The sequence below is a fragment of the Scyliorhinus canicula genome, chromosome 19, assembly GCF_902713615.1.
Source record: "Scyliorhinus canicula chromosome 19, sScyCan1.1, whole genome shotgun sequence".
NCBI classification, from domain to species: domain Eukaryota; kingdom Metazoa; phylum Chordata; class Chondrichthyes; order Carcharhiniformes; family Scyliorhinidae; genus Scyliorhinus; species Scyliorhinus canicula.
In genome coordinates this window covers 80901464-80925451 of record NC_052164.1, presented here as the reverse complement: position 1 = coordinate 80925451, position 23988 = coordinate 80901464, and the positions used below count along the sequence as shown (strand labels likewise).

General features: G+C 44.0%; 1 protein-coding gene and 1 pseudogene across 2 annotated transcripts in view; one reads left to right on the top strand and one right to left on the bottom strand.

Annotated features, from left to right (window-relative positions):
- gramd1ba (GRAM domain containing 1Ba) overlaps positions 1 to 23988 on the top strand; it is an 808348-nt gene that overhangs the window by 181504 nt on the left and 602856 nt on the right. The gene's annotated exons all lie outside the window — the stretch shown is intronic.
- On the bottom strand, positions 12510 to 13254 carry LOC119954073 (annotated as a pseudogene).

The window sequence follows — 23988 nt, the reverse complement described above, 5'->3', positions numbered from 1 at the left end:
CAACTTCCGTGGCTACAACATTAAAAAGAACAAGAGGAATGAGTTGCTCTTCTGTTCCAGTCAAATATTGGATCATTGTAAATGGACAGTTGTGAACATTATGGCTGGTAGATTAAATCAACCTCCAGACCTAGCTTGTAATTCCAGCACCTTTACTGAGCAGTTCTATACCAAAACTTTATTTCAAATCGCAGTGCAAATGCTGCAGCCCAGGACTGAGAAGAGCAAAGGTTAACAGGGATGAAAAAAAATTGCAGATGAAAGAATGTCCAATTTAGCAAAATTCCAATATATTGATAGGCAGTAATTTCCATGTACCGAAATCACTCTTCAGCGAGGATTCCCATGTGGCGTTTTGGCTATTCTGCCAGATACAGCTTACATTCAGAATCTTCAAATTACTGATTGGAGTAAATTTTGAAATTCCTGTTGATTGCTAATCTGCTAAATTCAGATTTTTCAATGTGATATGTACTGGTGGCAATAAGAGCAACTGATGTGTGATTTCCTGTCTGCTGTAGTTTGAATGGACATATTCATCATTACTGTTTTTTCCCCCTCCTCCATTTTAGTTTTCCATAGCTGTCCTGAAAGTTCCACCCACAAAATAGAGTTGAAATACTGTAATTGTAGATAATTTCTTATCTGTTAGCTGTCAGTTAAGGGGTGATAAATAACTATGTTTTTGCAAAAGTGGAAGCACTATCTGAGCCTCCATCAGCTTGGCTGCCATGGAAACCTTTGTATAAATGTTAGAGTCTGATAAATTGCTTCTACTTACTTTGTCCCCTGGTTTCCCTAAAAGCTCTTATTGGGAGGTATGGCAGAATGACTGGTTCAAGGTGAGCAACAGATCAGAATTAATGAATACGTCTACGCATGAAAAACAGCATTAGTGTAAATGTGTCTTTTAAATAACATCAAAGTTTTCTTAGCAGATACACAAAGGGTTCTGTAGATTATTTATAACCCACAAATTTTGTTAAAAAGTAAAAAGCCATTAATCATGTAATATTCCTGTTTCTGTATTGCCCATTCTCTTTAAATGTGGGTGGGGTTGGGGGGGACTTACTTTCTTTGCTGCAGGCGGTCCCTAGGTTTATTGAAAGGTAACAACCTGAAAAGTCAGGCCGCCTTTGCAGGGATTATAAACTGTTAATAGGGCCTCCCATCTAGATTGGTACCCCATGTTGTGCATCGAGGACCTCTATGCAAAACTGGCAGGATGCCACACTTTTACCAAGGTTGATATATCAGTCATGTGTCCCTATGTTAATCCCTGATTAATTTGCTGTCAGTCTAGATTCAATAAAATCTGAGATGGATTTGCAGGTATCATATCATTTAATTACAACTAACTTGCAAGGCTGACTCAATCCATAGGACCGCAGGACGCACACACTGTCTTCTGGAGAGCCATGGGATAAAGAGAAACTCAGAACAAAGGAACACTGGAGATATACTTGAAATTACATCAAGATTCGCATACAAACTTCCCATTGGTCATTTTACACACCTCCTGACCTGGTCATATATCCTAATTGGCTCACTTATCCTTGGCCCCTTCTACCCGGCATCCCTCTCACCACTCTCTCCACGAGGCTACCATTCCCCGAGCCATGCTTTTATCATCCCTTTGTTCTCTGTCTGTGAACTCAATACCCTCAAGGTCCTACTGTCCATCATATTCGTTTGCTCACTTCCTCACCTCCAACTAGAGCTTGATACAGCATTAGAAAATACGGAACTACCAATACCCATTAGGGTTTGTACGAATACACCTGCCTGTCTTTTGGAGTCTCGTTGGGGTAATGGAAAATATCCTTCAAGGGCTGCCTAAGGTATCAGTGTAGCTAGATGAAACACCAAAGGGGCAAAAAAACACTAGTGGATGTCATATATAGACCCCCAAACTGCAGTGGTGTTGTTGGGAATGGTATTAAACAGGAAATTAGAGACATATGCAATAAAGGAACATCTGTAGTAATGGGTGATTTTAATTTGCATGTAGATTTGGCAAATCAAATTAGCTACAATACCATAGAGGAGGAATTCCTGAAGTGTATAAGGGATAAATATCTGGACCAATATGTTGAAGAATTAACTAGAGAACAGGTCAACCTAGACTGGATACTGTGTAATGAGAACGGAATCATTGATAAACCAGTGAGAGACTCCTTGGGGATGAGCGACCATAACATGATTGAATTTTTCATCAAGATGGAGAGTGAAGTAGTTGATTCTGAGATTAGGGTCTTGAATCTTAATAAGGACAACTATGATGATATGAGGTGTGAGTTGGCTTTGATCAATTGGGGAACGTTATTTAAAAGGGATGAGAATGGATAGGCAATAGCAAACATTCAAGGAGTGCATGTTTATTCCTGTGTGGCACAAAAGTAAAACAGGAAAGATGGCCAATCCACGGCTTACAAGGGACATTAGAGATAATATTTGATCCAAGGAAGAAGTATACAACTTGGCCAACAAAACGACAGGTGTGAGAATTGGGAGCAGTTTAGAATTCAGCAAAGAAGCACCAAGGGATTGATTAAGAAGGGAAAAAAGAGGGTACGAGAGTAAGCCTGCAGGAAACATAAAAACTGACTGTAAAAGTTTCTAGAGGTACATAAAGGAAAAAAGATTTGTGAAGACAAATGGTGTCAACATCACCTTACAGTCAGAAACAGGGGAATGTATAATACGGGACAAAGAAATGGCTGAGCAACTAAACACATACCTTGCTCTGTCTTCACAAATGAGGTCACAAATCAGATACCAGAAATGTTGGGGAACGCAGGGCTTAGTGTGAAAGGGGAAACTGAAGGAGATCAAATTAGTAGAGAAATGGTGTTGGGGAAATCGATGGGATTGAAGGCCGATAAATCCCGAGGGCCTGATAATCTACATCCCAGAGTACGTAAGAAAGTGGCTCTAGAAATTGTGGATGCATTGGTGCTCATTTTCCAGGATTCTATAGACTCTAGAACAGTTCTAGCAGATTTGGAGTGGGGGGAGAGGGGTTAACTCAAGTAACTCCACTATTTAAAAGGGAGGTAGAGAGAAAACGGAATTGTGGACCAGTAACCCTGAAGTTTGTAGATGGGAAAATTCGAGAATCCCCATTATCAAAAACTTTAGAGCAGAGCACTTAGAAAACAGTGGCAGCATCGGACAGACTTAGCATGGATTTATGAAGTGGCAATTATGCTTGATAAATCTACTGGAGTTCTTTGAGGCTGTAACGAGTAGAGTTGTCAAGGGGGAGCCAGTGGGTATATTTGGACTTCCAGAAGACTTTTGATAAAGTCCTGACTGAGAGATTAGTGTGAAAAATTAAAGTACCTGGATAGAAAACTGGTTAGTAGACAGGAAACAAAGAGTAGGAATTAATGGGCCTTTTTTTAATTGGCAGGTAGTGGCTAGTTGGGTACCGCAGGGATGGGTGCTAGGACTCCCACTATTCACAATATATTATTATTGATGTAGATGAGGGAACAAAATGTAATATCTCCAAATTTGCAGATGACACCAAGTTGGGTGGGAGGGTGAGCTGTTAGATGCAGAGATCCTTCAGTGTGATTTAGACAAGTCGAGTGAATGAGCAAATGAATGGCAGATGCAGTATAATTTAGGAAAATGCGAGGTTAACCAGTTTGGTAGCAAAAGGGGGGGTGGGAGGGTTGTGATAATCCTCACAAGGACCACGGGGGACCACTACTCAATCTCCTCATGGGGCTCACCAAGTGTGAGTTCCTGTGGTAGCAGGCTAAGGCACACTTCTGGGATTCTGACAATCCTGGGCTGGGACATCTGTGCTGCATGCTGCGGCAGCGTGTTTATCTTTGAGTTAGCCACTTTCTGTGTGTCTCCTGGATTATTATAATAAGCAGCAGATTCCTGATAGAATGTGTTTTGTCAGGTAGCAGTTCTGCAGCTGATCTTGCTAGTCCAGTAGGAGTGGTGGATGTTTGTGTCTGCACTATGTCTGGGAATATTGTAATATGGATAGCAGAGACCCTCACAGACGATGTGTTTTAGTCCATTTCCCATGACGCAGCAGGGAGCTATGTATTTATTAGTTGTATTCTAATCTAATTTGCCATAGTGTTATTCAAGAAGGCAGTGGTTTATAAGTCTGCTTCTCGCCTTTGCTGCAACAATTCTACATCCTTGCATTTATACAAAGTGTTGTGGGCACAAAAAGACATTAGGGCTGGTTTAGCACACTGGGCTAAATAGCTGACCAAGGCAGGCCAGCAGCACGGTTCGATTCCCGGACCAGCCTCCCCGAACAGGTGCCGGAATGTGGCGACTAGGGGCTTTTCACAGTAAATTAATTGAAACCTACTCGTGACAAAAAGCGATTTTCATTTCATTTAATTAAACTCACATTTAACTATTATATTTTACTGGTCAAACTTGATCCTGAAATGTGCAAAGGTTTTAATTATTGAAGTTGAATCAGCGCACATCTCTTTTTAAAAAAACTTTAAAAAAAAATTTCAGTATCCAATTCTTTTTTTTTCAATTGAGAGACAATTTAGCATGGCCAATTAATCTACCCTGCACATCTTTGGATTATGGAGGTGAGACCCACTCAGACATGGGGGGAATGTGCCAACTCCACATGGACAGTGACTGGGGCCAGGATTGAACCTGGGTCCTCAGGGCTGTGAAGCAGCAGTGTTAACCACGGTGCCACCGTGCTGCCCCATCAGAGCACATGTCTTGTAATTTAGTTAAATATTTCTGCATTGAAACCATGCAAGAGATTTTGTTTTAATCACCTGTTACATTCTAGACAAACAAAAGCTACTGTCTAATAATATACAGTTGCTTAGAGAAGTTTCAAGCGAAGTTGACTTCCTATCTACATTGAATGCTGGAGTACCATTAAAAAAAAACGGTCCCAACAACTAGCATTTATATAGCCAAGGCCTTTCACATAATTCATCTGAACTGCACTACATTTGTCGAAGGATAAAGCATGCTATGAAAAATCACTTTCCAAGCTAATTTTATGAGAACAAGCTTATAAAGTGGGCAGCATGGTAGCATAGTGGTTAGCACAAATGCTTCACAGCTCCAGGGTCCCAGGTTCGATTCCGGCTTGGGTCACTGTCTGTGTGGAGTCTGCACGTTCTCCCCGTGTGTGCGTGGGTTTCCTCCGGGTGCTCCGGTTTCCTCCCACAGTCCAAAGATGTGCGGGTTAGGTGGATTGGCCATGATAAATTGCCCTCAGGGTCCAAATTGCCCTTAGTGTTAGATGGGGTTACTGGGCTATGGGGATAGGGTGGAGGTATGGGCTTGGGTAGGGTGCTCTTTCCAAGAGCTGGTGCAGACTCGATGGGCCGAATGGCCTCCTTCTGCATTGTAAATTCTACGAAATGTTAGGAAAAGAGCAATGAGAAAAATTAATTTCATTTCCTCCTCAAACAACTGTTGTATAATATCTAGAATATCTTTTGTACATTGTGTTTCCACAGGGAATGATATACACAATTGTTTGCTGAGCGAAATGAAAAATGTTTTGTATTTCTATGTCTCTGCACTGTATGATAATTGATTTGACTGATTTGTAGTTTATTTGAACCAATTTGTCCTGCGTTTAATAATTAATCTCTATTAAAAAGGCTGCCGAATAAAGCAATGAAATTAAAGCCCACATCGGAGATAAATATGAAGGAATAGTCTTTTCAAATGAAGTGCATATCCTCAGCTGACATTTTACTCAATTCTTTGGAGAGGAATAAACAACATGAGTCATCTTTGGAAAAGAATGGCGAGAAAGTTTAATAGGGCCTTTGCACCAGTTCACCAGATTTCGCTACACAGAAATAAAAAGGGTGCAATGTGTTAACGAAGGTCTCATACTCTTTCGCTCATGCTGTACATTCTTGGGTGGTTTGAGTCAAGTGAGGAGCAGTTCATTATAGTATTAAAATGAAATGGCATCACTATCAAAACACCTCTCATGTCTTTTCTTGACTTCTTTACTGAGCCCAAGCCATTTCTAAATGGCAAGCATGTCTTTAGAGAACCAGTTTTACATGATGCTGAGTAGTGCCCAGAAGTAAGTAAAGAGGACCAGGAGAATGATTGATTCACAAGTTTTTAAGCATTTGTTGTTATTTTTTTCTGCAGTCTTTTTCCTGCTAGAAATTAGATTTTCAAGAGCCTTAAGTTTTTTTTAAAAGGAAGAAGTCTATATCCACCTGCCTGTGTCTGTATGCAGTCATCTGCAGAGAAAAGTAACAACCCCTCACTGATAACAAATTAGTGCATGCCTTTGAAAGTCGATATCCCAAAAACCTAAAATACTGTGAATGTTGGAATCTGAAACAAGAACAGAGAATGCTGTTTGGGGGTGGTGAGATTGCATTGAGAAAAAGAAAATGCATGGGGTATTAAAATAGAGGTTTAAGTTGGAAGAGAAAGGCCACAGTCAATAAAGTGGTTGACATCAAAGTTGAATTCTGAGGGCTGTAACATGCCTAATCAGAAGGTAAGATGCTGCTCCTGTAGCTTGCTGTGGGCTCCACTGGAGCATTGAAGCAGGCCAAGGATGGATATGTGGTCATGAGAGCAAGATGCTGCATTAAAATGGCAAGCAACAGGACTGTTGGGGTAATGCTTGCGGGCTTCGTGAACGTGTTCCGCAAAGCAGCAACCCAGTCTGCGTTTAGCCTCCCCAATGTATGTGAAGATTTGTTTTGTGATAGCATCGTGTTGGAGTTGTCAGAGGATGAACCTTTGAATGTGCAGGCTAGTGGGGTGGAACGTGAGGACAAAGAGGACCGTACCCTGGTTCTGGGAGGGAGGAAAAGGTGTGAGGGCAGAGGTGTGGGAAATGTGTCGAACCCGGTTGAGTGCCCTGTCAGGTTGGAGTGTGAGAGAGGGGTGGAGCAATTGAGATGACTGATGTTGTACTGACAGTTCTCAATGAAAAGATCAAGAGCAAGTATGAGGCTGGAGGGTGGGGTCCAGGTAGAGGGAGAATACTGGAAGTGGGTGAAAGAATCCATTGGATGAATGGGTAGGTGGGGGTGTGGGGGTGGATGATCTTACCCAAAGAAGTGAGCACGTAGACAGGGGTCGAAAAGTTAAGCATTGTGCTGAACCCAAAGTTCATTGAGGTGAGGTGATAAAAGTGAGTCCTTTGCTGAGTACAGAACATTCAGCATCAGTTGGGGCAAGTCATAAGATGTAGTGAATGCACAGCCAGGATTGGGATTAGCTGAAGGAATGAGTCAGCAGGAGGGGAAGATGTGGAGGGTCCTGGAAAGGCATTGGTGTCAGTAAGTTGTTGGAGCTTGCGTTCTTTAACACCTAATGGCACAAGTATGGCAAAGGCCGACTTAACAGTTATGCTGAATTATTTTTAAGCTTGAAAGAAGTCATACTGGAGTTATCATTGGTCAGCAAAGTCTGATTGGGCGCACTTGCCAAGATATTGCAAGCCGCATTTTTGGATGTTTTTGTAAATACATGTATTGTTTTTGGACGGTCCCAATAGCAGAGAGCCAGGCGCAGAGTTGTGCTATCTGGAGTTAGAACACTTGCTACGAAGATGCATGGGGTTGACGCAGCTCATGCCATTATGGGCCACCTTCAGCCTCAAACCTATTTTCACTTCATTCCAAACAAGCTTCAGTACAGACTTTATGGGGAGGATGCTTTGGAGAAGCACAAAGGATGATCTTCATTATAACTACCTGATGGGTTATAACATTGACTTCAAATACCAAATGGACGGGACTGGATGCTGCTGTTCCGATACCTGTCCGCAAACTTATGCATCCGCACGGATTTCAGTTTCCTAGCCCCAACTTTGTTGATCACTTCCTCATAGCCTTGTCAAAGTATGCTAATGGATTGAGATTCATTTTGAGCCTTTCCAAAGGATTTCACAATGTTTGTCACCCTATTTGGACACTGACCCCATCCTTAAGTTTTTGTTGCATATAGTTTTAATCTCCCACCAATTCAAATGACCTGGTCTACACGTTTCCAAAATTGGATATGTACCAGTTGTTAACATAATTTAAATCATGGGGCGGCATGGTGGCACAGTGGTTAGCACTGCTGCCTCACGGCGCCGAGGGCCCAGGTTCGACCTCAGCCCCAGGTACTGTCCGTGTGGAGTTTGCACATTCTCCCCGTGTTTGCGTCGGTCTCACCCCCACAACCCAAAAGATGTGCAGAGTAGGTAAATTGGCCATGCAAAATTGCCCCTTAATAGAAAAAAAAAATTGGGTACACTAAGTTTTTAAAAAAATGATTTACAGTTTTAGAGGAAAGTTCAGTCCAATGTTTAGAACGACTGAAAATTTCTATGACCGTTGTTTCTCTTTAACTCACCTCAAAAGGAAACTGTAAAATAGTAATTTTTCCACATAGGAGAGTGAATAATCAATTACGTCACAATCAACTGAACACTTTCATTCTTTTTATTGTTCTCCTTTAGTAATTTCAGTACTATATACTTTTTATCAGATTGAAAAACATTTAAGCCAGCTAGCATAAGAATGTTTTTTTTTAGATATTCCTCTGTGTGCTAGTTTATTTCACAATTTTAGATAACAAATATCGTCAATTATAGGCTCTACTCTACAAGTGTTTTCTTTATGCAGTAACACTGATTTGCCGGACAATGGAGTATTTGAGACTCTTGGTAGCTCATGGGGTTATATACCCAGTCTCCAATCTTTTAGTAATGATTCAGAATTGGAGTCCAGAATGAGAACCATTGTTTAGTAGAATGTGATCTTAGCTTCCATGAAGGACAGCTGTTGAGGGAATAAAAAATAAATTCACAAGAGCTGTTTTCCTAGATTTCCAGAAAGAAATGGAGAGGGTCAAGTTGGGAAAGAAGCATAACTTATTTGTATTAGTGCTTTAGTCTGTTTTATGCTTTGTGATTCAAGATGGGTGGCATGGTAGCAGTGATTAGCACTGTTGCTTCACAGTGCCAGGCTTGGGTCACTGTTTGTGCCGGTCTGCACGTTCTCCCCATGTCTGCATGGGTTTCCTTTGGGTGCTCCGGCTTCCTCCCACAAATTCTGAAAGATGTGCTTGTTAGGTGATTTGGACATTCTGAATTCTTCCTCAGTGTACCCGAACAGGCGCGTAGTGTGGCTACGAGGTGATTTTCACAGTAACTTCATTGCAGTGATAGTTTAAGGCTACTTGTGACACTAATAAAGATTATTATTATAGTATTATTAAAGATGCAAGTATTATGGAAGTCCTGGAGAATGAGAAAAGATTAAGGAGTTGAGCCAGTATAATGTAAACTATTGTTGGTGACGGTCCTCTTTCATTGGAATAATGCACAAGACTAGTAGTTGGTCCTCACTACTTCATAAAAACGGAGTGGAAACTGTTCCCAACAAAAAGCAAGAACCAGTTTTTTTATTTAGTTTATCTGCCCATTGTGCACTTACCTCTCACTTTCTATACATAGCAAACCTGTGTCATGCTTTGCAACTCTTGGAAATCATACAGAAAATTTTGGTTGATAACCGTGCCTCCTGACACAAAAATGAGGAATGTACATGAAGCAACTCATAAACACTCTTTTAACAGCTCCCTCCAAACCGTGACCTCTACCACCTGGAAGGACAAAGACAGCAGATGCATGGGAACCATCACCTGCAAGTTCCCGTCCAAGCCCCACACCATCATAACATGGAACTATATTGATGTTGCTTCACTGTTGCTGGGTCAAAATCCAGAAACTCCCTTTCCAACAGCACTGTGGGTAAAACATATGGACTGCACCGATTCAAGAAGGCAGATCACCACCTTCTCAAGGCCAGTTACAGATGGGAAATAAATACTGGCCTAACCAGTGATGTCCACATCCCATAAATGAAAAAAACCTCTTTATCCTGGTCATAATAGCCGCTCTAATCGATACCTACGTTCCAAATTAAATTAAGTAGATTTAGGGACACTCACCGTCAGTAAATTTTAAACATATTGTGGCTTATACCATCTCACAGAAGCAGTTGGACAGTGCCTGTGAATGTTTAAGGTATTATTGAGATGCAATACTAAATATATGAGCTGTTTGAGCATGGTACAAAATGCCACATGCAACAAAACTGGGGCAACATCCAGGGTAATGCTGTTAAGTGACAAATCAACTACACACCATTCATACGGCAAACAATGACCATATCCAGTAAGAAAGTCGAACCCCCTATTTTTGACATTGAATTACAACTACTGAAGCCTCAATCATCAATTTCCTAGGGTCAGCACTGACCAGGGGCTTAACTAGACCAGCTGCATACATGCCTTCAGGCTACAGGAACAGGTCAGAGGCTGGTTTAGAGGGACCCACCTAACTCCCCAAAGCTTCCCTCTCACCAACGATACACAGGAGTATGATGGAATGCTCTCATTTTGCTTGGATGTGTGCATTTACAATAATACTCAAGAAACTCAATACTATTCAGGACAAAGAAGTCTGTTTGATTGGCAGCCCATCCACCACCTTAAATATTATTTCTGATCTCGAAACTCAAGACTTTAATTTCACGCAATAAAGCAAATATTCTGATCTATAAATAAAATATTTTAAAAATCTAGAAATAACTACGTCAGTGAATCAGGCTGTATGGACTTTGCTTAGTTTCCAGTGTCCTATCCTCTGAAGTTAGTTACTGTGTCATAGCAGCACAGTGGTTAATATCTTTGTTTCACAGCACCAGGGACCAGGGTTTGCTTCCTGGCTCAGGTCACTGTCTGTGCAGAGTCTGCACGTTCTCCCCGTGGCTGCGTGGGTTTCCTCCGGGTGCCCCTGTTTCCTCCCACAAGTCCTAAAAGATGTGCTTGTTAGGTGAATTGGACATTCTGAATTCTCCCTCTGTGTACCCGAGCAGGCGCCGGAATGTGGTGACCAGGGGATTTTCACAGTAACTTCATTGCAGTGTTAATGTAAGCCTACTTGTGGCACTAATAAAGATTATTATGAAATTATTATTAATTACCTTGGCTATTCGTCTTTTACTTAGCAGCTAAGTGCTGTTAAACCACTTGAGAAATGCAAAATTAACTTACTGTGCATCACTCCCAATTGAATGTTTCTGTCTGTTAAGCCGATGAAATTCCATGCAACAAACATATTATCAGAAAACTGAAATGACTAAAAATCTTTATACTCCATTATTCCTGTTACTAAAGATAAATAATCTGCACTGGAGTTAGCATATTTAAAAATGCTATTGTTCAGCGGACAATTTACTTCCTTAACAGTTGTGCAGCTGGGTAAATTCACTGTGTAATTAAATAAATTAAAGCAAGTGAAAGTGCAACTTATGGTTTAACTACAATATGATGAAGCAAGGGAGAAAGTAACAGAAGGCTGTGCAGACAGGATTAGATTGAGTAGGTTAGATTAAGAAGGCTTGTGTGGAGCACTGACATAGGCCAATTGTGTTGAAAGCCCTTTGTGTGTGCTGTAAATTCTTTGTAATCAGTATTTTCAATTCACTGCCACTAAAATAAATGAAAAATTAGAAATTCTGTACCTCATTCTAAAAGTGGAAAATATATTCCTTAGTTATCTTTTGTGAGAGCCACGAAGAATCCAGCACGAATTGAAGGATAGAAAGAAATATAACATTTATTTCCAATAACATATATATATATATATATATATATATACACACAACAGCAGCCAGCAGCAACTTCCCTTGTTGCTCACTCTCCTCTAGCCAGTTCCAAACTGACCAGCTTTATTTATGCAGGGAATCTGCAAATGATTTCTGTGCCCCCCTCATTGGGGAAGCTCATACTCGCAAAGGATTGTGGGATTGACATTAGTCCCCAGCCAGTGGTAAGCAGGCAGGTTATAACATCCCCCCCCAAAGTGCAAGGAATCCACCGAAGACCCTGGCGAAGGAGGGCGTCGGACTCGTTTTGCCGCAGGCTGGACACCATTTGCACGAGGCGCTGGATCGGGCGGCGTGTAACGAAACGGAGAACAGCGCTTCCGTGATGAACGGCGTAACGGTTGTACATCCACTGCCAGTGGGCCCGAGGATTCCCCCTCTGAGGCATCCTATGTCTCCATCTCGGAGTCGGAGTCTGCTGCCTCTGTCATCTTGGCGTCTCTATCTCCATGCGGTTCTGCAATGACCTGTGCAGGCTTTGATTGCGGCACCAGAGGAAGATTGTGAGGAATACATTCTCTGTGGCTGTAGAAATGAGCTCTGGGGGTGGGGAATCTTTGGAAGGGATGGTCTTCTGGACCGAACGTGGTCTACATGCTTGCACTGGAGATGACCCTGGGCTTGCACCTGGTAAGAGATAGGGCCCGTTTGGCGAAAGATTACGCCACGGACCCACTGGGCACCACCAGCAAAATTCCGAACGAACACTGGGTCACCGGGCGCAAACTGCCGAATCGGCCAATGTTGAGAAAAACCATGTCCCTGCTGTTCCTGTGTGCGGCGTACTTTTGTGTCCGGGAAAACCATGCTAAGGTGGGTGCGAAGTCTCCGGCCAATTAGGAGTTCTGCGGGAGCTACCCCAGTCACCACATGTGGGGTGGTCCTATATGAAAACAAAAAATGAGCCAGTCTCGTGTCCATCGAACCGAAAGACTGCTTCTTTAGGCCTCGTTTGAATGCCTGCACTGCGCGCTCCGCCAACCCATTTGAAGCCGGGTGGTATGGGGCTGTGCGGATATGGTGTATGCCGTTCACCTTCATGAACCTCGCAAACTCCTCACTTGTGAACAGAGTGCAGTTGTCCGTGACCAGCACCTCGAGGAGGCCATGTGTACTGAAAGGCAAACGCATCTTCTCGATTGTTGCGCAAGACGTTGTGCCTACCGTGTCATGCACCTCTAGCCATTGAGACTGGGTATCGATTAATAGAAGGAACGTGGATCCTTGAAAAGGGGCTGGTGAAATACGCATGCAAGCGCGCCCAAGGCTGCCCTGGCCATTCCCAGTGATGTAGGGGCACTGCCGGCGGAAGCTTCTGATGCTCCTGGCAAATGGAGCAGTTTTGGGCCACCTTCTCAATGTCGGTGTCAAGGCCTGGCCACCAGCCATAACTCTGGGCCAACATTTTCATTTTGGTCACACCTGGATGCCCATTGTGCAAGTCTCTTAGTATTAGCTCCTGTCCTTTTCCCGGGACAATCAAACGCGACCCCCACAAGAGGATACCGTCTTCCACGCTAAATTCTGACAGCTTGGAGGAAAATGCCCGCAACTCGCCTGGGAGCTGTCTATGCTGCCCACCATACAGGACTATGTGCCGAACCTTTGACAGGACTCACTCCGTCTGGGTCCACTGTGATGCCGTGACAGGCAAGGTGTCCATAGAATTTAGGGTTGCAGCCATCTCACCAGTCGTGGGGATCAACATGGGCCGGTCAATAAAGGCAATCGGCTCAGTGTGTGGCATTCGCTATCTGGGTTCCTGGTTTGTGCTCCAGAGAATACTCGTAGGCAGCGAGCAACAAACACCGCTGGATCCGTGCCGAAGCAATGGGCGGTATTGGCTTATCCTCTCGGAAAAGTCCCAGCAGCTTATGATCATTTACGATAATGAAGTGGCGGCCATATACGTACTGGTGGAAGCGTTACACCGCAAAGACCACCGGCAGGCCCTCCTTCTTGATCTGTGCGTACTTTATTTCCGCTGCAGTCAATGTGCGGGAGGCGAAAGCTATCGGCCGCTTGGCCCCGTTCTCCATCTTGTGGGACAGGACGGCCCCAATACCGTACGGGGATGCATCACATGTGATGAGCAAAGGCTTTCCAGGATCATAGTGGTTTAGTAATCCAGACGACGACAATTGTTGTTTTACCCGCCGGAAACGGTTTCTTGCGGCTGACCGGTGTGATTCTTCTTTAGCAGAAGGTGCAACGGGGCCAGCGTAGTTGCCAGATTGGGGAGGAACTTCCCGTAATAGTTCACGAGGCCAAGAAAAAAATGAAGATGCAAAGTGTCAGTCGGGGCGGAGGCCTGTTGAATTCGACGTACCTTCTCTGCGATGGGATGCAAACCTTCTCTGCGATGGGATGCAAACCTTCGCGGTCCAACCAGTAACCCAGGTAGACTACTTCCTTCGCCTGAAAGACGCACTTTGTATGACATAAACGGACTCCAGCCTCCGAAAAGCGTCTAAGGCCAGCCTCCAAATTTTCCAAATGTTCCTGCTCCGACATCCCTGTAATCAAAATGTCATCTAAGTAGACAGCGAAACGTGGCAAACCTCTCAAAATGCCCTCCATGACGCATTGAAAAGTAGTGCAGGCAGAGGATACTCCAAAGAGCAACCGTGTATATTCATACAGGCCCCGGTGTGTATTAATCGTTACATATTACCGGGAGGCAGGATCCAGCTCCAACTGTAGGTAGGCGTGACTCATATCTAATTTTGCGAATGAGAGTCTACCTGCAAGCTTCACGCAGAGATCCTCTGTGAGCTCCCCTCCTACCTTCTCGAGCAAGGCATAAGGCACCGGGCGCGCCCGGAAATAGCGCGGCGTGGCACCTGGTTCGACTTGGATACGGCTACGGCCCCTTTTATTTTCCCCAAATACATCTAGAATACATCTAGTATTGTCCTAGCACCTCAGTCAACCCACCAGAAACTGTTTGGAGGATATGCTGTCACTGCAGCCGCAAATGGTGCAATCAGTCCCGACCCAACAGGCTGGGCCCGTAGCCGCACACCACAATAAGTGGGAAACACCCCTCCTGGCGTCCATAAACAACAGGGGTCATTGTAGTTCCTGCAATGTCCAATGGTTTCCCCTGTAGGTGGCCAACCTGGCCTGTGTCGGTTAATGTAAGAGTCTGTATACCCTGCTTGATGCGGTCGAATGTCCTCTAGGCGATCACGGAGACCGCTGCGCCAGCGTCCAACTCCATTTCAAGCAGGTGACCATTGACCCGTACTGTCACCTTAATGGGGGCCACACGGGGAGCTGCCACACAATGCAGCTGCAGGCATTCGTCCTCCATCTCCACGTCCTCGGGAGTAGTCACCGCAGGTTCATATAAATGGAAGGTACGGCCCCTGGACAGGCCCCAGTTTCTGTCGGAACGACAGCACCTCTGCCGTCCCCAGGACTGGCGTCCGCGACGGGGCCGGTGCCCACAAGTCTGACACGGACATGGCTCATCATCCATTGGTTCTGGAGAAGGCTTCCTTTGGGGAGGAATGTCCGACGGCCACTGGCGTCGATCCGGACGTCGCCTCGTCCAAGGTTCCGCAGGGATGCGGGGGGACGCTTTCGGACCAGAAGGGGTTGCACCCCAAGACGTGCACCTCCATTCCCTGTATCTCCTGCATTCCCCGCTCTGCGCTCTCTCGGGACAATACTATTTGAATGGCCTGCTGAAAATTCAATGTTGGCTCAGCTTACAGCTTTCTCTGGGTGGCCGCATTGTTAATACCGCAAACCAAACAGTCGCGTAACATTTCTGACAAGGTCTCACCATAGTCACAGTACTCCGCAATCCTGCGTAGCCTGGATAGGAATTCGGCAAGGGATTCTCCTGGGGTCCTCTCAGCGGTATTAAACTGGTAACGTTGGACTATTGTGGATGGGGTTGGGTGAAAATGTTGCCCCACTAAGTTCACAAGTTCATCAAACGTTTTGGTGTCCGGCGCAGCTGGGTACATAAGGCTCCTAATCATCCCAAACGAATGCGGGCCGCAGGCAGTGAGCAATATGACCACCTGGCGCTCGTTTTTGGTGATGTTGTTTGCCCGGAAATAGTAACGCATCCGTTATGCGTACTGGTTCCAGCTTTCCAGTGCAGCGTCAAAAACATCCAAACGTCCACAGAGAGGCATGGTGTAAAAGAAAACAACTTCCAACCTGTATCCAACAAAAATCCAGGGAGGTGGCTTCAGCAGTGTAGACAGCTATTCACTTTAACCCTTGTCACCAGTTTTGTGAAGGCCACGAAGAATCCAGCACAAATTGAAGGATTGAAAGAAATAACATTTATTTACAATAACATATATATATATATATATAATACAGCAGCAACTTCCCTTGCTGCTCACTCTCCTCTATCTGGTTCCAAACTGGCCAGCTTTATTTATGCAGGGAATCTGCTCATGATTTCTCTGTCCCCCTCATTGGGGAAGCTCATACTCCCAAAGGATTGTCATTAGTCCCTAGCCAGTGGTAAACAGGCAGGTTATAACATTATCTTGTTGATTTAGTTGCTGTCCAGGGTTTGGGGGATCTTCACCGAAGTGGAAGGATTAAGAAATGTTGGAGAATAGTTAGACTATTGTTTAAGTTAAGTAAAATGACCTACTAATGTGGAAAAGTATGGTTATACGCATTTTAATATTTAACCAGCTTTGAATGCAACCTCCCAGCACCCAAAATACTCTGTCGGCCTCCGGCCCTCCATCCCCTTAGCCACGACTCTCAGATTCCGCCTTTGAGGCCTGTACTCCAGGTCCTCCACTTTGGCTCTCAGCCCTTTGTTACTCTCCACCATCCTCTGAAGCTCCTGGTTGCTGTGCTGCGAAAATGACTCCTCCAGCCCCTTCAACAACCCTCCTTGCTGCCACACTTCCGTCGATGTCTTTGCCACAGCCTTCTTCATCGGCGCAAGAGTCTCATGCACCCACTAATTGAGTGAGGCCATCATCTCCTTTCGATGCCTGCCAAAGAGCTTGGAAAACAGCTGCTCAAACTCCCCCGCTATCACCCCGGCCAGTTTATCCACTGTTTTGGGCTCCTCCCCACCGGTGAGCTTGCACCTGCCATCTTTCCTCCTACTGAGCTCCCCACCGAGCGCACCTGCGGACTTTCGCTCGTAGACTTTCTTCCCGAATTCTTTTTGACATCTGTTGGTTGCGATAACTTTTCTAACAATCAATCATATAAAAATTCTCCCCAGAATCTGGGCAAAAAGGGCCAAAAAATAAAAACTCTTGCAGGAGCCACCCAACGTGCAACCTCTACCTACATGTCGCCACCAGAAGTCGCACACCAGGCTATTTTGAATACAGACCACAACAGTGCAAATCATCGACTGACGAGATGGAAGACTGCCACTAGAAAGTCGGATAGCCAACATTGATTTTGAATTCCTGAAAGTTATTTTGACTCTATTGTTCTAATGTCCAACTCTATTTACTCCTGTTCAGAAACATTCATCATTATCTGAACTTCCATGGTTTATTTTTTATTGAATACAACTGAAGCTGTAAACCATATTAATCTTATTAGGAGCGCCAGTCAATGTGCTGATTTAAAATAACTATTAGTTAGAGTCGATAGGTGGTGCCAAATGTAATTTATTTTCCCAGGTAAGAAAATGCAAATTGTTGATTTCTTATCCCTTTTAATATTTACCTTTTCAAATGATCACAGTAGTCAGAATAGATTATTTTCTATAAATGAAATATGTCATTGTTAACTCAGCCACATTAATATAGTTAATGTTTTCTGGAAAAATAAATATTTTTTTCCCATGGGAGTAATGATATTTTTTGGTCTGGAAAGACATCAGATTAATCAAGAGATAGCTCTAGGTAAACAATTGATTTTTAAGTAGCTGTTGACATGTGATGTTGGTGGAATGTTGCACATTGCATTTGGTGGCCTCTGGGAGGCACCACAGATTAGCATTATAACTTGGTTAGGAAAAATGCATATTTAGAACGATAATACCTTTCTGTGATCTGGTGGATCTGAGTTGACAGGCTACTCTCAACTGACACCGAGAGTCATGTGAAACTCATTATAATTTCTTGCACATGAATATCATGAATAAGCAGTATCCGAAATAGACTATCTTTCAGAGGACAAGCTGTGCTGGTTAATGGTGAGATCAGTGGTTAGCATACCGTAGAAATACAGTAGCCTCTAAATTGCAGACCACTAACTAATAAATGATTTATGTATCCTGTACAAATTGGATTCAGTTTCAATATATTCATGCAATCATGTTCATTGCATTCTAAAATGGGATGTTTGAAAAAAGTAATTAAAAAGAAACCTGGATAATGCATTAACCATGGTTTTTCTATAATCTGCATGATTTGTGTGCATAAAAACGCATTGTCAAGAATTGTAAAATTACACCATCAGGCTAAAACTTTTGTACTTCCATTTTACCACTACATTTGTGAAAGGTTCAAAGTATAATTATTCAGTGAATGATAAATATGATTTGCTCTTTTTCAGTGACCTTCATGTTTTGTTCAGGTATTAATTCACATAGACTTTATTCAGAGATTATGCCACGGGAAAGCCTTGACTAGTAAATAGTGTTCAACATATTGTGGCGTAGGTAGTCCATTTTCGTTAAGAATTGTTAACACCGTGTCTGCGTGGGTTTCACCCCCACAACCCAAAAATGTGCAGAGTAGGTGGATTGGCCACGCTAAATTGCCCCTTAATAGAAAAAATAATTGGGTAATCTAAATCTATTTAAAAAAAATAAATAAAAAAAAAAAAAAGAATTGTTAACATGTGGCACTTCTGGTTGCGGCTATGCCTGGGTAGGTCGCACGGTCGGCAGCTCCCGCCGATAACGGACTTTTAGGCCCTTTTAAGGAACCTCAGCGGCATTTGTTCGACGATTCCTGGTGTGGAAAGGTAGCAGTGAGGGTCCCCCAGCACAGTATGGAGTGGACCAGGAGTGGTCAAAAAAGTGGCTTTAGAGCAGAGAGGAGAACGGGGCGCGAAAAAACAAGATGGCGGCGGGGACCAGGCAGCGTGGGCCCAGTGGTCGCGGGAGCAGCAGGAGTTTTTAAAAAGCTGCTTTGCTGACTTGAAGGCGGAGATGCTGGCCCCTATGAAGGCTTCGATTGAAAGGTTGGTGGAGACCCAGAAGATGCAGGGGACGGCGATTAAGGAGGTGCAGCAGAAGGTTTCTGACAACAGGACGAGATTCTAGGCCTGGCGGTTAAAGTAGAAGCGCACGAGAACGAGACGCTTCACAAAAAATGGCAGGAGAAGCTGGAGGACCTGGTGAACAGGTCGAGGAGGCAGAACCTGCGGATTCTGGGTCTCCCTGAAGGCGTGGAGGGGTCGGATGCTGGGGCGTATGTGACCATGGTGCTGAGCACGCTGATGGGCGCGGGGGCCTTCCCGAGGCCCCTGGAGCTGGATGGAGCGCACAGAGTCCTGGCAAGGAGGCCGAGGGCGAACGAACCGCCGAGAGCGATGGTGGTGAGGTTTCACCGTTTCACTGATAGGGAGTGTGTCCTGCGATGGGCGAAGAAGGAGCGGAGTAGCAGGTGGGAGAATACCGAGATCCGTATCTATCTGGACTGGAGTGCAGAGCTGTGCAAGAAGCAGGCAAGATCGGGCTAAGGCGATCCTCCACGGGGGTGAAGTTCGGGCTGTTACAGCCGGCGAGACTGTGGGTCACATACCAGGACCGACACCACTATTTTGATATGTCCGGTTGAGACGTGGACTTTTATCAGAAACGAGAAGCTGGACTTGAATTAATGGTTTGCAGTATGTTATGTGGGATGTTGGTGATGGAGTGGGAGCGATGCTTGTTCGGGTGGGGTTTATTTTCTTTCCCCCCGCGTTTTCTTTGGAATGGGTGGGCCCGTAGCCCGGGGCCCCTGGGGACTGGGGGTGAGGTTGCAGTTAAAAGGAACTGCGCCACAGGGGGTGGGGTCGGCGCAGGTAGGGAGCGTGGCTTTTCCCCGTGAAATGGTGTGGGGGGGGGGTACCTGAAGTGAGGGGGGGGGGGCTACTCTGCTCGATGTGCGCATTGGTCTATATGGGGTGCAGGGGGGTGGGGGGGACGGGGGGACTGTCACTACCCCACTTTGGTGGGGGGAGGGCTGGTGATCTGGATGGGAAATCCAAAAGGGGATTGGAGGCAGAGGCGGGAGCGGTCAGGGGTCAGCATGAGTCAGCTGACTTACTGGAGTGCAATGGCGGAGGGGGGGGGGGGGAGAGAGGGTTAAGCTGTTGCTTGAGGTTGTATAGCTTGAGGGGGTCTACTCCATGTCAAGCATGGCTGAACAGAAGGTTTTCTGGATCTTTTGCCTGCCACATGGGTTTAGAAGTATTTGCAGGCTGATAATGAACCTGTTTGGCCATGTTTTGAACACCCATTTCATGGCCATTGAGTCTTGGAATGGGACTCGAAGCCGGAGCTTCTGGCTCAGAGGTAGTGATATATCACAAGACCTTCAATTTCACCTCATATTTTTAATTTCTAAAATCTATCCTGTTTAATCAGTCTAAAGAACCAGAATTGTATCAGGTAAGTATTGAGCAAATATTACATGCTGTGCACCTCTACTGAATTGGGTCGACATTTTAGGTATTGAGCCTGTATGAATAGTGAGCATTTACATGGAAATTGATTTTGAACCTATATTTATTGCTACATTTAACTCCATGCAACCCTCCAGCTGGAACACCAACATGGCTGGCATTCTGCAGCCGTTGGAATTTTCTTTTCCCACTGGCAGTGCACCCCTGCCCGTGGATTTCTTGGCGTTGTGGGGTGGCTTCAATGGGAAATACCATTGACAAGTGGCGGAAAGAAAGAATCCTGCTGCCAGCAAACAGCCCGCTGCCGGAAAACACTGGGCTGGGGGACCAGAGAATCCCGCCCATAATATTAGGTAATTTGGACATTCTGAATTCTCCCTCTGTGTACCCGAACAGGCGTCAGAATGTGGAGACTAGGGGCTTTTCACAGTGACTTCATTGCAGTGTCAGCGACTAGCTCAGCCATATGGCATATTTTTATATGTGTTGCAAAGCCAGATTACAGAGCAGATCCGACTGAATTAGTAAAATTGGTAATAAACACTAGTTTATACTCACCTTTTATAAATAGGCTATTGAGACATATCAAAACTTTTGAAAAACAATTCTGTGACACTGATGACAGGAAGGTTGGAAGGTTAGGTTCGTGGAATTTTGATGCACAACAGTTGGAGGAAAAAAAAGAACTTTTAAGGAGTAAGTCCTATTAACCTGATTAGTTGATTGTTGTTAATTTCAACATCTTTAACACTGGCAAAATACTCTACAACCTTACTCTTAGCAATGATTTAACGCTGTAGCAATAACTTTATGATGCAATAATCTAGTTTAAGATTACATTTATTTTTGTTGTCTCACACATGGCAAACAGTAGAATGTTACAGACTCAACTTATCGTCATCCTTCCTCTGCGTATTCGCCATTGACAACATTTTTCAGATTATAACACTTGCAATCATTACAAGTCTTGAAATTACTTGCAATGTTAAGATCTAACCCCCTTTTCTTTAAGAAGAGGATAGAAGACTGCCTTATGTGATCAATATGGGCCCCATATATGCTAAAACATTATTGTGCATAGTTTTTCCTGAACCCTGTTAACTGCCAGTTTCTTTTCATAATCCCGCTTTGCTTCTCTTACTTTTTAACTTCTCCATATATTCAGCCTGGTTCTTGGTTGTATTATTCACTTGACATCTATCATATGTCATGATAGAATGGTGGAGCAGAACTGATGGGCCGAATGGCCTAATTCTGCTCCTATATCGTATCTGCATACATAATAATAATCTTTATTAGTGTCATAAGTAGGCTTGCATTAACACTGCAATGAAGTTACAGTGAAAATCCCCAAGTTACCACACTATGGCGACTATACTGAGGGAGTATTCACAATGTCCAATTCACCTAACAAGCACGTCTTTCGGGACTTGTGGCAGGAAGCCAGAGCACCCGGAGGAAACCCACGCAGACACGGGGAGAACGTGCAGACTCTGCAGACAGTGACCCAAGCCAGGAATCAAACACAGGTCGCTGGCGTTGTGAAGCAACAGTGCTAACCACTGTGCTACCGTGCCACCCATTTTCTCCTTCATGATAACCTCCACCTATTTTGTCATTTAGGGGTTCCGAACTTGTTTCCCCTTCATGGAAGTATACCTTGACAATGCCTAAACTATCTCTTTATTAAAGATAGCCCATTGTTCAGTTAACTTGTTTCCTGTAAACTTTTGGTTCTAATTTATCTGGCCAAGATCCATTCCTTACCCTATTGAAGTTGGCTTTCCTCCAGTTAACTTTTCTGACTGAAGTGTTCTTTGTTATTTTCCATAGCCAATCTGAACCGTACAATACTATGATCACTCTCCCCTAAAAATTCTCCTATTGACCCTTTAACAAGTTGGCCCTCCTCATTCTCAGGAAACAGATCTAGCAGTGCCTCCCTCTCTGGACTGGACACATACTGCTGAATATGATGAATTAAGTCCCCATAATTAGAGCGGCATGGTGGCACAGTGGTTAGCATTGCTGCCTCATTGCACCAGGGACCCAGGTTTGATTCTGACATCGGGTGACTGTGTAGAGTTGGAACTGCCTGTGTGGATTTGCACTTTCTCCAGTGTCTGCGTGGGTTTCCTTCGGGTGTTCCGGTTTCCTCTCACATTCCAAAGATGTGCAAGTTAGGTGGATTGGCCATGCTAAATTGGCACTCAGAGCCCAAAGGTTGGTGGCGATACAGGCCGAGAGTGGGGATTGGGCATGTGTAGGGTGCTCTTTCAAAGGGTCGGCGCAGACTCAAAGGGCTAAATGGCCTCCTTCTGCACTGTCGGAATTCTATGAATCTTAACTTGGCGACATCCTTAAAGAGAATTTCCATTTAATGATTCCCTCCATTTTCACCTCCACGCACTGATTGATTTTTGTTTTGAAAATAGTTTCATGAAAAGCAGCAACCAGGTGGATCTCTCGCATTCACTGACAAAAGGAGCTGATTGCTGTGGCAACATTATTAGCAGCTTGTTGTCACCAGATCATTACACTCCAATGCTTTTGCTACCTGACGTTAATGAAGTCTTAAATTCTGGGCATTCTTGTTTGTCAAACCGCGTTCTAGCAATACCGATTACTCTTCTTCCCTTTAATCAGTTTTTTTTAAACAATTATAATTAATCTCCTATTTTTAAAACTGTTTCCAATTTAGAGGCAATTTTAGTGTGGCCAATCCACCTGTGCTGCACATCTTTGAGTTGTGGAGGTGAGATCTGTCACAATATGGATATTGTATGGGAGGTAAAGGGTTAACGATTTCATGTAAATACTTCGTACCACCAGATCATGATCAAGAGCAGTTACTTGTATATCACGTGACGACCCTTGATTCGGGGAGACGGTGTTAGGCGTGAGGTTAGAGTAGTTGTGTATTTGAGAGTTCTGTAGTTAGAGTTATAGCATAGTTTATTTTAGCAACCTTATAGTTCGGAATACGTTCAAATTTCATTAAAGTAGTGTTAATAAATCAGCTTTCTTAATTTACTTAGCTTGCAACCAATCACTGTTTGTCGATGTACCATTTGTCAATGCACTCTGTTGATTATTTTGTTTTGTTTACTATGTATGTACTGTGTACATTCCCTTTGCCACATGTGGCAATAAATGTAATCAAATCAATTGATGTTCTTTGTTCAACACTACGCATTCAAGACATCCAGACAAAAAAAATCACATGGTACCAGGGGGTTATTCCTAAAGTATAATAGTCTGGTTCAATGAGAAAGAAAAAAAAATCGCGGTGCGAAAAAAAAATCTCAGCCAGTCTCCAATCGCAACAACCTCGTGGAAGCCAGTAGCGTTGAAGAGAAAAAACTGCCCTGTAGAAAATTCATGGAGGGTTTGCAGACTCCAAACCAATTCAGGACATCAGGTAAAATAGATGAAAACTAGAAAATTTTCCAACAGTTTGAACTGTATATCTTAGACCTCGAAGCTGTCAGTGATCAGCGAAGGATAGCGCTGTTCCTAACAATGGCTGGACTGCAAGCTTTAGAAATATTCAACATATTCCATTTTGAGAATGAGGTGGACAAAAAAATAAATAATAAAGTTATAGAAATGCTCGACAGGCACTGTGAGCTCCAAATCAATGACATTTTCGAACGATATATATATTCCGGAAAAGAGTCCAGAAAGCAAGAAAACACTTGACTGTTTCATTACCGATCTC